Source organism: Nothoprocta perdicaria, unplaced genomic scaffold (genome assembly GCF_003342845.1).
Source record: "Nothoprocta perdicaria isolate Ctin4 unplaced genomic scaffold, notPer1 scaffold_98, whole genome shotgun sequence".
Classification (NCBI taxonomy): Eukaryota; Metazoa; Chordata; class Aves; order Tinamiformes; family Tinamidae; genus Nothoprocta; species Nothoprocta perdicaria.
In genome coordinates this window covers 929,297-944,437 of record NW_020456287.1, presented here as the reverse complement: position 1 = coordinate 944,437, position 15,141 = coordinate 929,297, and the positions used below count along the sequence as shown (strand labels likewise).

Genomic DNA, 15,141 nt, shown 5'->3' with positions numbered 1-15,141 from the left:
GTGTGTGCACAGATGTAATTCACTGTAAGGAATATGTGACACCACACAGCAGTTCAAAGTAGCAGGCTGGTACTAATTACTATGCTCTTAATGACTTCATCCATCAAACCATAACATGTTCTATAATTATACAGCACAGCCATATGACAACCAAATGCCCAGCCACTATTTCATAGGMGATGGTTACACAGCAAAATTCCCCTTTGATTACAAGCAGAAAACTTGAAAAATAACCACATTTAAGTCATATGAGCCCCCCAAATGACTTTATTTTACCTTTTTTTTTTTTTTTTCCAAGGAGAATGGGTAAAGGGCATAGAGGGCCTGGGAGCAGGGAAGTTTCATGCAAGAAGTTTCAAGGCAGGCAGGACCTGATGGGATTCACCACTTCTCATATAGATCTGAATGGAGTATAACTGTCCATGCCCAGCTGCTCAGGCCATGTAAGAGGCTCTGTAACATGCCTTGAACTAAGCGGGTGGTACCTTCTCCACAGAAACAGTCTAGTGCTGGGAATAGCATCTGATGGAATCAGAGGGTCTGTCGCAGGCAGAGAGGGCCTCAGGAAGACAGTGGTCCTGGGCAGACAATTTCTCAGACCCTGGTTTGGGGAGAAGGGGCACATTTTGAGGAGCACAAGGCACATTTCACAAGACCACGTCTACCAAGATGRCCCAGGGTTGGAGCAAGAACAGTTCCTGTGTGAAGAACAATTGGCCTGGTGGGAACAAGCAAGAGTCAAAAAACATATGTGAGAGCAAAGGAAAGCATTTGGAAGAGTTCACAGCCATGGAATAATCCCTGTTAAGTAAAGGCACATATGTACAATTGATCAAATTCAAACCTTGTTTTCCATGTCATCTTAGGGTCCACATTGCAGGTTATCATCTGTTTATCAGTCTCTTTAAGCCATACTTGGCAGTATTTCAGTTTTGTCAATTCCTAGCTACAGATAACCCAATGTGGTGTATTTTGCCTTCGTTGCCTGTCAACAGTGCTATGTACCTGGATATCAAACTGTCAGGATTTAGGAAATATCAGCAGAATATAGAAGCAATTTCTGTGTTTCTATCCAGATTTTGTCATCTGTGGCTTGGGCTCTCTTTTCTGAAGAGACACCAAAAAGCTCGGGGATGAAGAGCAGAGTTTGCAGCAGTAACTCCAACAGCACACCGGTCCCTAGAACAAAGACGAAGGTCGCGTGTGAAAGAGTCCCAACTTCCCTGCCATGCTGGCCRTGTTTTCGCAGGATCTGGGCACCGCCACTAGTCACATCACCCCCATCTGCTCAGGCAGAGCCCACTTCTTGGCTCTCTCTTAGACAAACACACGCACCACATCTACCATCAACAACCACCTCCTCCCCCAGCAAAACAGCACACTCCGCTGCACACACGTCTCCCCTTGGGGAGAGGGTGTGAGATTAAGCCCTGTGGCAGATGTTATTCACACCACTCCGCGAGCTACGCAAAGATGTGCTGGTGCTGGGGCAGACTTGGCGTCCAGCCCCACGTTTTTTTTCCAGTCTTTTCTTCATTTCTCTCCCTGGAGATCCCGTCCCTTCATCACTTCCACTCACGCTGTGACACCACGCTCGGTGGTACAGTACAAATGGAGTAAGTATAGTTTATCCACTTAGCATTCAATACTGACTTCACCCATTTCCCATACACATCAAAAAAGGTGAGTTTCCCACRTTTTCATTTACTATTTCAACGCTGCTTTTTCTTCCAGAATTGCTGTGGAGGTTGTTGCACAGGAACCTGAACAATAAAACTACAGATAAAAGAGAACATATCAGGACAAACTGCATATTCCCAAGCTAATAAACCGTGAAGCTAACACTATGCAGATATCCTGCAACAGACACCTGCGAGCATGAGAGCTGATTGCTGGCTGGCTGAGCTGTGCTGTGGTGGGTCTGGATGTGCAAAGCTCTCTTGGTCCTGAACTGGTTACAGCAAAATGGAGCTTTTGTTCCCACTTTGAAAGCCTAACTTGCATGCCAGTATTAGGCAGATCATAGAATCATAGAATGCCGAAGGTTGGAAGGGACCTCAGAGGTCATCGAGTCCAACSCCCCTGCTCATGCAGGGTCACCTAGAGCACGGGGCACAGGGCTGCATCCAAGCGGGTTTTAAAGATCTCCAAAGAAGGAGACTCCACAACCTCTCTGGGCAGCCTGTTCCAGTGCTTTGTCACCCTCACAGTGAAGAAATGTTTCCTTAAGTTCCTGTGGAACTTCCGATGCTTCAGTTTGAAGCCATTTCCTCTAGTCCTATCACTGGCCACCACTGAAAAGAGGCCGCCCCCCTCCTCCTCACTGCCTCCCTTGAGGTATTTATACACGCTGATCAGGTCCCCCCTCAGCCTCCTCTTCTCCAGGCTGAACAGGCCCAGCTCTCTCAGCCTTTGCTCATAGGGCAGATGTTCCAGGCCTCTGATCATCCTGGTAGCCCTGCGCTGGACTCTCTCCAGCAGCTCCACATCCCTCTTGAACTGCGGAGCCCAGAACTGGACGCAGTACTCCAGATGTGACCTCACCAGGGCTGAGTAGAGGGGGATGATCACTTCCCTCAACCTGCTGGAGACGCTAGTCGCCCTAAAGTTGTCTTGTGGAGTTGAATGCCCCAAACACCAAATGGGTGAAACTACTGGTGGTTTTATGTGACATGACAGCATTGACCATGTACATGCATGTCTGCTTGCAGGATATGGCACAGTGTACCTGTAAAATAAAACGCTTTTTACATTGACTTTTTACTTACTGGCATTAAAAATTAAAAAAAAAAAAAAAAAGGAAAAAAAAATGGTCAGGGGCAGACCAGGATATACCAGCTGGGTTCCACCTCAATGGAAAAATTACTGAACTTTAATGACCATGTCTCATCCCTGGTTTGGGAGAGATGCAATGTCTGAAATGGCCTGATGCAGCCCTGGTGAGGCAAACTGAATGTATATTCTCTGGAAAGTGTTCAAAAATGCCTTTCTCTTGCAGGATTGCTTAGTCTTCAGCAGGATTTGTGCCACRTGTTGTAGTGTCCTCAGGCACAACACCAAGGCAAGGAACCTTCTCAGTCACTTGCCTGCTTTGCCAATCTAAAAGTTTTACACATATATTGATGACATTTCAGCAACTYGATCCCAAGACCTGCACTCCTTATTCAGATATGCAAATTACTTGTAATACAGAAAGAAAAAAAAATCCATAACCGTTTTAAATAGTGCTTTACTCCAGCAAAACACTCAAAGGCAACTTTGGAAAAGACATCTACAGCTCTTAACTAGTAAAATGTTAATAGTTTGCCTGAATAAGCACCCAGGAAATTCCTTTATTGTGTCTCTCCAATAACATCATCTTCACTGTTGTTCCAAAACATTCTCCGTTGCTTGTAACAGTCATTTGTCATTTTCCAGAAGTGCCAACAGCTGGGATTTTTTGCTGAGTGGAATGAGGTCTAATACTCACCTCAGTGGCATTTCTGTGTCGGTCTGTAACATAATGCCTCCAGAGGGCTGTCACCAGGGTTTTCTTTCCTATCTCCAGGCAGCTGTTGGCCACGGGATCTATGGGGCCTCTCACAGCATCTTGGAGATGAAGACCTTGGATGCGCCTCCCAGGGCCTCATGTTTGCCTCCTGTTTACCAAGTATTTTCTGTGGTTTTGGGGTGCTCAAGTTCCTGGAACTCTGTTACAAGAAATGGCTCATAACATTTGTGTTTGTTTATAAAGGCTAGGGCCACTGTGCGGTTCACTTATGGCTCCTCTGGTTAAAATATATGGTTCGGAAGGACATGTGGCAACACAGGAATCTCCTGGAGTTCCTGAGAAGGTTTGGTAGTGAAACTGCATCTCAGAAATATTTCCTTCTTTCCAAAGAAAGTTGGTTGTTTCCAAGCAGTGCCCCACGCTGAGCAGTTCTTGAGCCCCATCTTCTTCTGGGCTATCTAGTGCCTGTTTTTCTTTAGGTGCACTTATGTGACTCTGAGCAACTTCTCATCCCTATAGCCATAAAGTTTCCTTACAAGAGACTTTGCCAGCACTTTAAATGACTGAAGCCAGAAGGCTATATCCCCCTATTTGCCCATCTGTTGGTATCACAGAGAAAGTTCAAGACCTAAGCTCAAGAGGCACCAGATCYGCCTAAAGGAGGTAAAGCTGCTAAGAGGCTCCATGGGCTCATTGCTAAGGCACAGAGAGCTGATTTTTTATTCATTAATCTCAGATAGTCAGGTCTTCTCGTCAACACGCAAAGCAGCACACAGCACTCCTGAGCCTGAGGAGGCTGCTCCTGAGGAGGTTACCAACCTCCTGAGGAGGCTGCCAGCCCATACGAGGGCTCTGGCACAAAGGGCTCTGATACTGTCCTTGCCCAGGGCTCTTCGGCTCTGGTGTTAGATGTATAATAGACAGACAATCCTTTATAAAAAGCCTGTTCCATAGCCCTATGTGTATTTTCCTTCCTATCTTTTATTATATTTCACCCCAATTATGAATAGATTTGGCAATTTGTAATTTTGTCTRTCATAAGAGGGCATGAAAGTACTTTGCAGGAAGTTCTTAGGATAAGACTCTTAGAACTGCCTTATCAGGCAATGATATCATAGACAGAAGAGGGACAGGAGCATCTTTGCTTTTAAATATAGAAAACAATTTGCTTCACTTCAAACAAGAGAAGTCTTCATCAGATTAGGAACAGGTACAATCACATGTATGTGCATATGGATATGCACACTTCACATTCCCACTTGATGGAATAAGCTTGTGCTTACTGAAATATAGCTAGTAAGGGTTATAACACTGCATTTCTCCCAGCCTCCACTGAAATTATATATATACTAACAATATACATACTAAAAAAAATAAAAACTCATAGCATTTAGGAAGTAGTTCAGTGTATGGCTTGGTTATATTTTTATGTAGCAGCCCTCATAGCTATGTCAATAAACAGCATGCTGCCACCAGAAGCAGTTGGCTCCATGAAACGACACAGCACAGCACACACTGTTTGTAAGGTCAGCTGCTTGAACAAGGCCACATATCACTCACTTCCCATAGAGATAAAGGTTAAAAGCATGTGGAAGGAAACATGCAAGCAGTCCTGCCCARGACGAATGGTCACAAGTCTTGTTTGAGCTGCCAGGTGCCAACATRTGAGGAAAGGCAGCAGCAGAAGCCAAACCTTCTCCCCACTCAGAGTCAGGAGCCGGGAAGCTCCAGGCAGAATGTGGCTGTTGCAGATCTGTAGGAAGGAAAAAAAGAACAACCAAGGTCACAGATAGGAGGAATGACTCTCACTAGTCAGGTATCTTATGCCTACCATGCCACCACCAGAGTCTTCCATCCCAAGACCACCACATCCTCCTACTTACTTTTCTAAAGTAGCAGCCATCTAGGTCTAAGATTATAGTCAGACAAATTGTGCCAGAGCTCTCCTATGTGCCCAAAGTACCAAAGTAGCAAAAGGCAGAGGAAAATATTTTAAACTGCTAATAGTAAAGAACAAGAAATTCTGAAGCTAGACATTGAAATCTGATCTTGCTACCCTTTATAGTTGGTGTTGAAAAGATGATASATCTCTACGGATCAATATAGTTGACTTCTCTTAGCTGTGTATTCATCAGTGAGAAGGACMGCAAAGCTAGGGCAGATGAATCCTACACAAGTCTCCAAATACCAGAAGACACTTAGACACCTCCCTTGCTTCCCCATGGCTTGAAGAAGGCCAAGACAATCTTTATTTTCAGTAGTTTGTTGGCCCTTGGCACAGACCCTTTTTCTACGCCCTCCCAACACACAGGCCTCTCTTTTTCTGCCCCCTGCCTTGGATACCCTAAGCTTTGGTGATTTGTATAGACTCATTTTTAGAAGAAAGTGTTGACTTACTGCTCCCTATTTTTAAAGGTCTGAAAAATATTAAAGGGAAGATAATGAGTGTCCTGCATTTTGGAAAATGATTTATTTCAGTATTTTTTYATGGTAAATGGTATCATCTGGTGAAGAAGGAATGAGGCTGGAGTTCAGCAGGTTTGAACTCCACAGTTAGTTTACTCTGTGTTCTTTATTGAACATCCTCAACACTGGAGTCCAGTTTCCTTGTCTGTGATTTACAAACTGTAAATCACAACTTCGAGTGTTTAAAATGCTTTGAATGCTATTAATAAAAGATGTCATGTCAGGTGTTTTGCAGTTATTATTTCCAAATGAACATTTTTTTTTTTTTTGTCTCTGAGCGATTCTTTAAAATTAACAAATTTGTTATGCTTCATTCAGAATTGATTACTAGAGAACTAATTATGCAAACCTCAATGATAAGAATGCAAAGAACGCATTGCATTAAAATACATGAGGAAAAAGAGGGGATTTTTTTCTGACTCAGTTACTTATGAAAGAATGTGGGGTGGGGTTTGGCAGAGCAAGGAGAAATAAAGATAGAAAGTGATTGTGAAATGATAATATTCTTTTTGAATAGAAGAAGTAGCACTATGGAATTTCACTTATTCTTGGCTCTGAGCAAATGCAGATTCGGAAGAACTGTGAACCACAGAGAGTTGATCTGTTCTTGAAAATTTTAAAACTCTCTCCTAGAAATAACTTTTTTTTTTTTTCTTTTTCACGAGGGCTTTTCCCTTTCGACTTTAACCGGATCTCATATTTGGAGCCAAGATGGAATTTATTAGTGATGGGTCTCAATTCCAGCTCCTTGCGGTTTACATGCGTAACACCTAAGTGAGGAACGGTGTGCTGTGAGCAATGCCCACTGCAGGCTAGCTGCCTTCAGAAAGGGTAACTTGGAATTTTTCAAGTTCAGTCTTTTTATTCTTTTTACGGTTCTCTGTTCTCATCTCCTCCCCCTCAGCATATTTCCTGTTTCCTCATCCTGTAATAGTTCTGTACACTTAAATGGTGGATCAAACACCTCTTGAGCTGTTGTTGTCAAGTTTTATTAACATTTCCCACGTCGTTTCCTGTTTTCATACTGATACCCCAGCAAAGGCCTACATGAGTGAGCAAAGCTCTGGTCAATACCTGCCCTGAACTGCTGGGAAATCCCACTCTTCATAGAGCATTAACCATCCCAAAAGATATTAAAGCAATGTTGTTGCAGTCATAAACTTAGGATACATAAAGGGAATCATTTCACACATCAACAGAGTTCAGCCAGCTTTTAGGGAGATGCAATAAGCTTTAAATATAGCAAGGCCAGGCATGGRCATAGGACAAGGATTAACGAAGAGTGCTACATGTACCTGAAAGTACAGGGGAATTTGTGTGTTGGCAGAAAGTCTTTTTGCAGCCCAGAGTAATCACAATGCAACTCACACTCTGCACTTGCAAAAATTTTATCTCATTTTTCAGTCCACAGGATCCTAATTCCAAGTCCTGTTCCTAAGTTTGCAGCTCCATGCAAAGTGCAAATGGTACTTTTTACAGTGGTAATGGTACAAACAGTGCCATGTCTCAAAGATGAAGATAGACACTAAAGTTAGGAAAATAAATAAGTTTTCCATGGATTTCATAGCAGCAACTGCAGGAGTAAGCCTTCTGCTCACAGTGTAAAAGTCTGTTAATACAATCCTTAGTGCTCAAGAYGCCCTAATCTACAGCAATATAAAGATGTAGGAAAACCAAGTGACTAAGCCAGTAACTTAATGAGAGACCAGGAAACCTCATCCTGGTCTCTGGAGGTAGCTACGGGGACCTACCATGTAATCATCCTAATAAATACAGCAATACTTCTCTCCTGAAATGAGAATCATTTGTGTCAATAGGAAGGAAAACACTGGGTCCTTAGTATAGCCAGTAGCACTAAAAGCAGCAGACACATCAAGGCACATTCAGAATATGTCAGACAGTGACTGAAAGCAGTAGGAGAAGCCTACGTTCTCCCACATCAAGCTTCAACAGAGTTTGAGGGAGACAACTGGAGCTTTAAATCATTTGAGTCTCAAAAAGAAGTCAAATCTCAAAAGTGACTTTAGATCCAATATCTGCATTTCTAAGCAAATGTCTGTGTGAAAAAAAAAAAAGGAACAGAGAACTGTGTTTTTCGTAACTGTGTCTGGTGGTGTTTTGCTAATGCGGTGACTTCACAGGATGTTTCATTGTCTTTGCTGTGATGATGCACCAAAATACCTTGTAAAGCCACCGTGGGCTGTGATACAGTGCTTGGTGACATGAAAGAAATGTTTCTACTTTAAAGACTGGCAGTCTGAAAATCAATATCTGAGGGTTTTGCCACCCACTCCTGCTGCATCTTGGGTGGTTTRTTTGATTTCAGAACAAATTATGAGCTCAATTAGCAGGAGGGGCTGCCATGTTAGGAAACCAAAATTCAGCTCCAGGAATTCCTCCTTGCTGTCTACTCCTGTCTAAAAGTTYTTAATTTTGGCTGACACTTAAGACCTCCTTGTCTGACTTTGYGATGCATATAGTTTTCCTTGAACTTGTAATAATACCATTCTCAATCTTTCAAAATTCACAAATCAGGTTCYCTAAATTATAAGCTTTGCTAAAGAAATGATGAAACTCAGCAATATTTATTCTCTTTTTTTGTTGTTGTTTTCCATAGCACTTTCTAGGAGCTTGGGAGATGGAAAGGGGACTGCTGACTTTTCAAGCTTCTTGGGTCAGAAGGCTGTGCTACAACCCAGCTACTTTTCCAATAGACATGCAGTCAGGGCTGGGACTGCAAGGGAAAACAGCCAAACTYTGGGGGGATAATCATCCAGACGGACCTTAGACTTCTCAAAGAGYAACAACAGTAATGTCTTTACTGAAATGAAGATCCAACATCAGATTTCAAGGCTTGTACCAAAGAGGAAAAGGTTCCCRTGCGCTCCTCAGCCTGGTAAGCACCAAGATTCATCTGTTCCCCCTGAAGAAAGGTCCTGAAACAGTGATAGCTAGAGATAGGAGACAGCTGAAATCTCATGAGCTGAGGCCACATTGCAAGATGAGGAGCAGATTTGAAGGTTCACATATGTGACACGCAAAACCTACCGCTACCACCTTTCTGTCTCCACAGCTGCAGGGGGCTGTACTTGGGATCAAAGCAGGCATTTCTTCCCAGGCAACTTTGGGGAAATAAGATTAGAGAGCCCCCCACACACCAAGTCTCCTCTCTTGGCAAAAGCAAATGGCTCGKGCAGAGGATAGCTTGAGGATTCAGACTTTCCAAGACTTCATACTTCCAAGAACAGGTCCTTCTCTGGACACATAGGGCACACAGATTGGATGGGATGAATCCTGCCCAGAGCAGGCTTGCTGTGTGTGAGCAGGCTTGCTKTGTTGCTTGTTTGAGAGCAGGCCTGAGCTGCTGCATGCCAATGCTGCAATGCTGCTGCATTGGACTAGATGATCTGTAGAGGTCCCTTCCAACCTTAAATATTCTATGCCCAGGTAGGCAGACCAAACTGGGAAGCCAAAGCATGACCACACTTCTTGGAGTCCTCTGACATGCAGCTAGGGTAGGCTGGGCTGCAGGCAATCACAGATCTGAAAGCAAGCTCAAATCTCTGCATTAGCGACCATATCAACATATTTCACAGTTCCTCTTTCCTCTTTCAAAGGCAGTTACCAAGAAGAGAGAGCTCCTTGTAGGACCAAGGAATGGAGACGGCTGTCCCTTACCATCCAGGTGTATCCAGACCTATCCACCATCATTGTGACAAATGTGCTTCTCCTGATGCAGACCTGTCTTGCAGAAAGCTGCTCTCACAAGCATCCCCATCAGCCCGCTGAACCGTTTCCCACACCATGCTACTGACCTGGGACTTTCTTGGTCCAGGCTGTCTATCTTTGGCAAGTCTCTTCCCAGAAACTGCCCAGCTGAGCATGTTCCTGCAGTGCCAGGAGCCAGCTCTTGGCCTGGGGCAGGGAAAGTCACCTCATGGGGACCCGGGTAGAGCTGTCACTAGTGAAGATTTGAAACTGGGACAGAGTTTTCCTCAGCTGCCCCACGTCTGCTTTGCCTAGCCTTTTCCAGCTAATGGTGTTACACAGCCCAGAAGAGCTGCTGGTTTTGAGTGCCTGCCCATCTCATCACTTGTGCCCACTCATGCTGGAGTCGGGGCCCCAAAATGTCCAGCCAAACTCTCAGGGAGAGGCGAGAGGAGCCCAAGTGCCAAAGTAACACCTGCATGCGAGCAAGCTTGCATTTTTAAGGCAGCCACGTTGTGCAAGGGGAGTCAAAGGTATTCGGAGTGTGGTGGGAGGGGGTGCTGCTCTGTGTCAGAAAATGTCACTGAGCTTTTATACAACTACCAAAAAAAGTCTTTGGGGGTTTTTTACACCTACTTTTTTAAACTTTTATGCTGCCTTTCAAGCRACCCAAAAATTCCCCTCAGCGCTTTTATCATTCAGCATCACTCCAGAGTTTAGTCAGCCAAACCATACCCTTTTCCAGCGTTAGATAAACTGCATCTTGAAAACAGCACAGACACACAAATATCACCTTGTTCCAGAGCTGAACCACGTGTAAAATCTCTATACAGTTTTTCTACAGAAATGAGTAAGATTTTCCTGTGTAATTAATATGTAATATCTTTCTGTGTATTTGTATAAATATATGGAGCAAAGATACCACTGTAAAGATAACAATTTGCCCAAGTACTTTTTGCATGCTTTCAAATGTGGTTGTTTTGCTTGCAGCTTACTGCACTTCAGTCATGTTTTTACATTTGAAGAATTTTCACTGAAAGTAGAATACTAACTAGTAACAGAATCAAATGTAAAGCACATCATAATAAGTAGTATTTAAGAAAATTGAATACTAATACTTGTTTATTGCAGTTAAAATATGTAATTTAAGTTATTTAGCAGTTGCTGTAAATATCATTTGTACCTATTTTATGACAAATTTTTTGCCACTTCATAATTYGGAGCTCTCTTAAAGATAGGAGATGTATTTCTACAAGCAAACCTTGCACATTGGGAGGAAGGCTGCACATTAAGGGGCCTCCCTAATRACACAGGATGAAGAACGATTTGCAAACACATAAGAAGATAAAATCCTGTCTGAAAGGCATTCACACTCCTAACTATTTAGAGTCAATTTTTTATTGTTTGTTAGCCTGTTGCCTCTGAGATCTAGAGAGAGCTGGGAATTGCGTCAGGTTGGGATGCAAAACTTATTCAATAACACACACACTGGGAAGCTCGAGGGCTCATAACTTGACATTAAAAAGCTCATTCGATAACGAACCCGGGAGAGCAGCAAGTTGCACCCTCGGGCAGGCTCTTGGTGACTAACTGCTCCTGGGGCTGGATCTTACTCAGCAAACGGGGCCCACGCGGCCGTTTCACAAGCGGTTTAACGCGGCGCCGGCGGCAAGGAGCACTTCATTTCTTAGGACGACCCACGGGGAAGCAGGTTTCGCTTCTGATATTGCAACTGCTGCTCATCCAGCAATCCAGATGTACACGGGGAAGGGGGAATAGGAGGATCATGCAGCCCCAGGTCTGTGCTAGAAGATGATATTGTAGCATGTAAGGCAGCCTGGGGTTGAACAGAATTTAATCTAAAAATCTTGCAGTACTCCAAGCCAAGCCTGGAATTAAACATTACCAGGATCTCCTTCCCTCTGCAGGTCACCAGGACATGCTCTCCTGCTGCCTGACAGGTGCTGGGTACAAGCTGGGTCCGTAGGTTGGTCTATGCTCTCTGCCAATCCGTATTTTACTAGAGGGATGGTGTTTAAACACCCTGTGTTTGTCCTGCAGGAAAGTGCCATGCAGCGAGGACATCAGGTTCTTGTGTGTATCCATCGTGCAGCCATCAGAACCAACAGTTTTGTTTTGCCTRGCACAGGGTACAGCTTCCCATTGCTTTGTTTCTTTCCTCCAAACAGGACTCATTGGTAATAGTGTCTACTTAAAAATAAGCCTATATCAGATTTGGGATATCCTATCACCTCAGTAGCCTGCTTTTCCRCCCAGGCTCCTCCTGCTAAAATGCTGCCTTCCAGCTTCAGAGGAGAGGAGAAAACAAACACGGTCTGCTCTCATGTGAAGCCGAAATGCCATCTGAAAGGATTCCGTGATATTAAAAATTACGTTTACAATGTAAAACAGCATTCTCCTAGTGTGAATGGCACCACTGATCGTAAAAGCAAACACCTCAGACYATCCCCACCAAGGGCAGCTCACAGCGCCGGTCCCGAAGGACCACAAGTGCTCGGTGGAGGGACCGGGGTATAACATATCCTCTGACCTGCACTTGAACCTACCACTTGCTGTTTTCCTCTTATAATCTAAATCTGGACATGCGCTGTCCGGCCAGTAGCGCACTACCGAAGYGCTCAGCAAAATGCTCTAGATGCCACCAAAGCGTGTCTGTGCTTGTCAGCCGCCAGCGAACCCGCTGGTAAAATATAGCCCCCCGCAGGGCTCGGGGGCGGCAGGCACGGGCGCCCCACAGCTGTCCCCATAGCCGCACGCTTCCAAGGGCTGGTTTCCCCTCCGCTGCCTTGCAGCCCCTTCTGCACGACCGATGCTCTTTGCACTAGGGCCCCGTGCATGTTTAAGGCTTTGGCGTTTGCTGAGGGATGCTCTTAATCCCTCCTTAACCTTTCTTGCTTTGCCACTGGGTGAGGAAGGCAGCCTTCTTGCTTATATGACCAAAAAAAGCTCACATGTTGATGTTTTCAGGTCTGTCAGCCAAAATGAAAGATTTCAGTTGCTGTTGAGGGGGTGCAGAAGAGGGCCAGCTCCCACTAATAAGAGTGTCAGAAATATGAAACTTTAGAAATGCATCTTCTTGCTGTGACTCTGAAACAGCTGTAGCAGCTGTCGCGACCACTAAGACTAAAGTGCACTGCCAAGACTTAACTTCAGCAATCAAAGCACATGACCTAACCTAAAAACTAACCTAACCTAAAACCTAAACTTACTGAAATCACTACGAGTTTTTCTGTTGACTTCAGTGATCTGGACCGTGGTTGCCTCTCAGAATGAGTAACCAGGATCCCCACAGATAAGGCAGGTTAGATGCACACACAGACATCCAGGGTGGCTTCAAAGGCACTCACCTATCTTTGGATGCTTCTAACTTGCTATAAAAGGCTGACCCTCTCCACAAGGTGTTGCAGGTTTACTTCTGGGGTTGGGTTTTTTTCRTTTGGTTTTTCATTTGTTGTTTTCGGGTTTTTTTGTCTTAGCAGAATTCCAACTGTCCACTTTAATTGTCCCTATAAGAGGAGAGTATTTTTAAGCATAAAGTATCTGTTTGTTTGTTTTTTCTAGCCTGTACATTGTATTGACACTTCAATAACATCAAACAGCTCCTCATCTCTTTGCAAGTTGTGATGTGTCAGTGCTCAAGTTTTCAAATAAGACCACATCATCTGCTCACTCTGATGAAAAATCTTAATTTTTTTAAGCTATACAGAACATGGGAAAATACAAAGATGCAAAACCTTTTTTCCCTTCCCAGTGTAGCTATGCTTAAATTTGGCTCAGTTTTCCATGCCTGTCACATGCTCTGGCGACACACCCAGTGCTCCAACCTTTTTGGGGGCAGGCGGTGGCAGGGTTTGGTACACAGAAATCCAAATCCTCAGGACTATTTGGGGAGCAGGCAAAACCCGAATGTAGAGGCTGACTTCAAAAATAGCGTCTTCTCCACAACTGCTAATGCAAAAACACTTGCTTGAGACAGCGGAATTGAAAGAAATGGGTGTCTTTTAAGGAGCTACAGCAATGTGTGAAGAAGAGCACTTCTTATGTGTTTAATCCTGGAAGAGACTTTTCCAGGCTCAGAGAAAGCAAAGAAAGATTGCCTGAGAGAAAGTGCTCCCTTTGATCGAGCAGAGAGGAGAGGCAGACAGAAGAGAAAGCAAGGCTAAGCGAAAGCAAGGCTAAAAGGAGTCTCAGCAGATGACTTTCTGCTGTCTCAAAACCCCTTGGCATTTCCTGGTACACTGGAGATCTCTGAGCACTTGTCTGCAGCAGCAGTGCAAATTACCATGGGCTTCATGCGAGCACAACGTTGAGTGCACTATGTGGTGATACCAGAGTCGCTCCACTTAGATAACATGAATGGCAAGCACTGGTACCCACCCCTCAAACAGACCTTCGGAATTTGGCACCAGGAAATGGGACCTCAGAAGGAACCTGCTTCTCTTTTGAAAGAAAAAAACAACTAAGAATCATCAGAAGATAGGTAGATCTGCTGTCTCCCACGAAGCCATGAGTTAGTGCTAGAAACAAACCTAACTAATAAATCACATACGCTATGAAATTATTAAATCCTACATTGTACAAAGAAGTGTATATTAAAATGTGTCCAGAAACAGTTGTTTTCATTAGACACTAAGGACCATCTGTCTAGCAACTGATAGACTTTGGATGTTGTTTCATCAGCACTTGCCAGACTTCTCTTATCAGACCTTTGCTCCTAGGGAACACAAGGCTGAAAGACCCCTCCTATGCTTATGACTTCTTCTTGGATCACAATGAATTCTTTATATTTACAAAATCTTTATTAGCCTCCAGAGGCCCCAGATAAAGACAAAAGACCATAAAAACGTCCATAGGAGGTCAAATCAAAGGTCCCTCTAGCCCAATATCCTCTCTCTAGTGTTGGCAATAGCAGATGCCTAGGGAAGAGTACAAGACTAGGGCAAGCATATAATGAAAATACCCTGCTATACTCTTTAACCTCTGGTGRTTTGCAGGTCAGGGACTTCCTGACCCAGATATGGCGTGTTTGTGCTTGAAGACAGAGAAGGATTTGAATCTCCATTCCAAGCATTTGAATACTATGAAAAAAAAAAATTGCTTAGCCCAAGCGGAGGGAGAAATAAATATCCGCTGTAAACACAAAGCTGGTGGAAGCAAACTGAAAGTGCATTTCCCAGGTCCAAGGAATCCATCAGCACTCTGGCACTGCGGCGCATCCTCCTGCCGGAGGGATGCCGGGACCATCCGCCTTCCCGGGGCAGCACACGCCCATTCCTGCTCTTCCTTCCAGTTGTTCTCCCCTGGGAAAACAAAGGGAATAAAGATCTCTTGTCAATGTGTAGGACGTGTAGTTCAACCTCAGTAATTCAAGGAGATACAGCAGAGCAGTTCAAGGCTTGTTTCAGGAAAAGTGCTAGGTGTTTAGCCCAGACAGGAGACTAAAASAGTGTCAGAGA

The 15,141-nt window shown here is 44.2% G+C and overlaps 1 long non-coding RNA gene across 1 annotated transcript; it reads right to left on the bottom strand.

Moving 5' to 3' along the window:
- Nucleotides 1–4,310: 4,310 nt before the first annotated feature.
- On the bottom strand, nucleotides 4,311–13,625 carry LOC112959320. The gene is made up of 3 exons (XR_003251595.1): nucleotides 13,510–13,625; nucleotides 13,033–13,191; nucleotides 4,311–5,243 (listed from the first exon to the last, which is right to left on the bottom strand). It is a non-coding gene; the product is annotated as an uncharacterized LOC112959320 (long non-coding RNA).
- Between the last annotated feature and the right edge of the window lie 1,516 nt (nucleotides 13,626–15,141).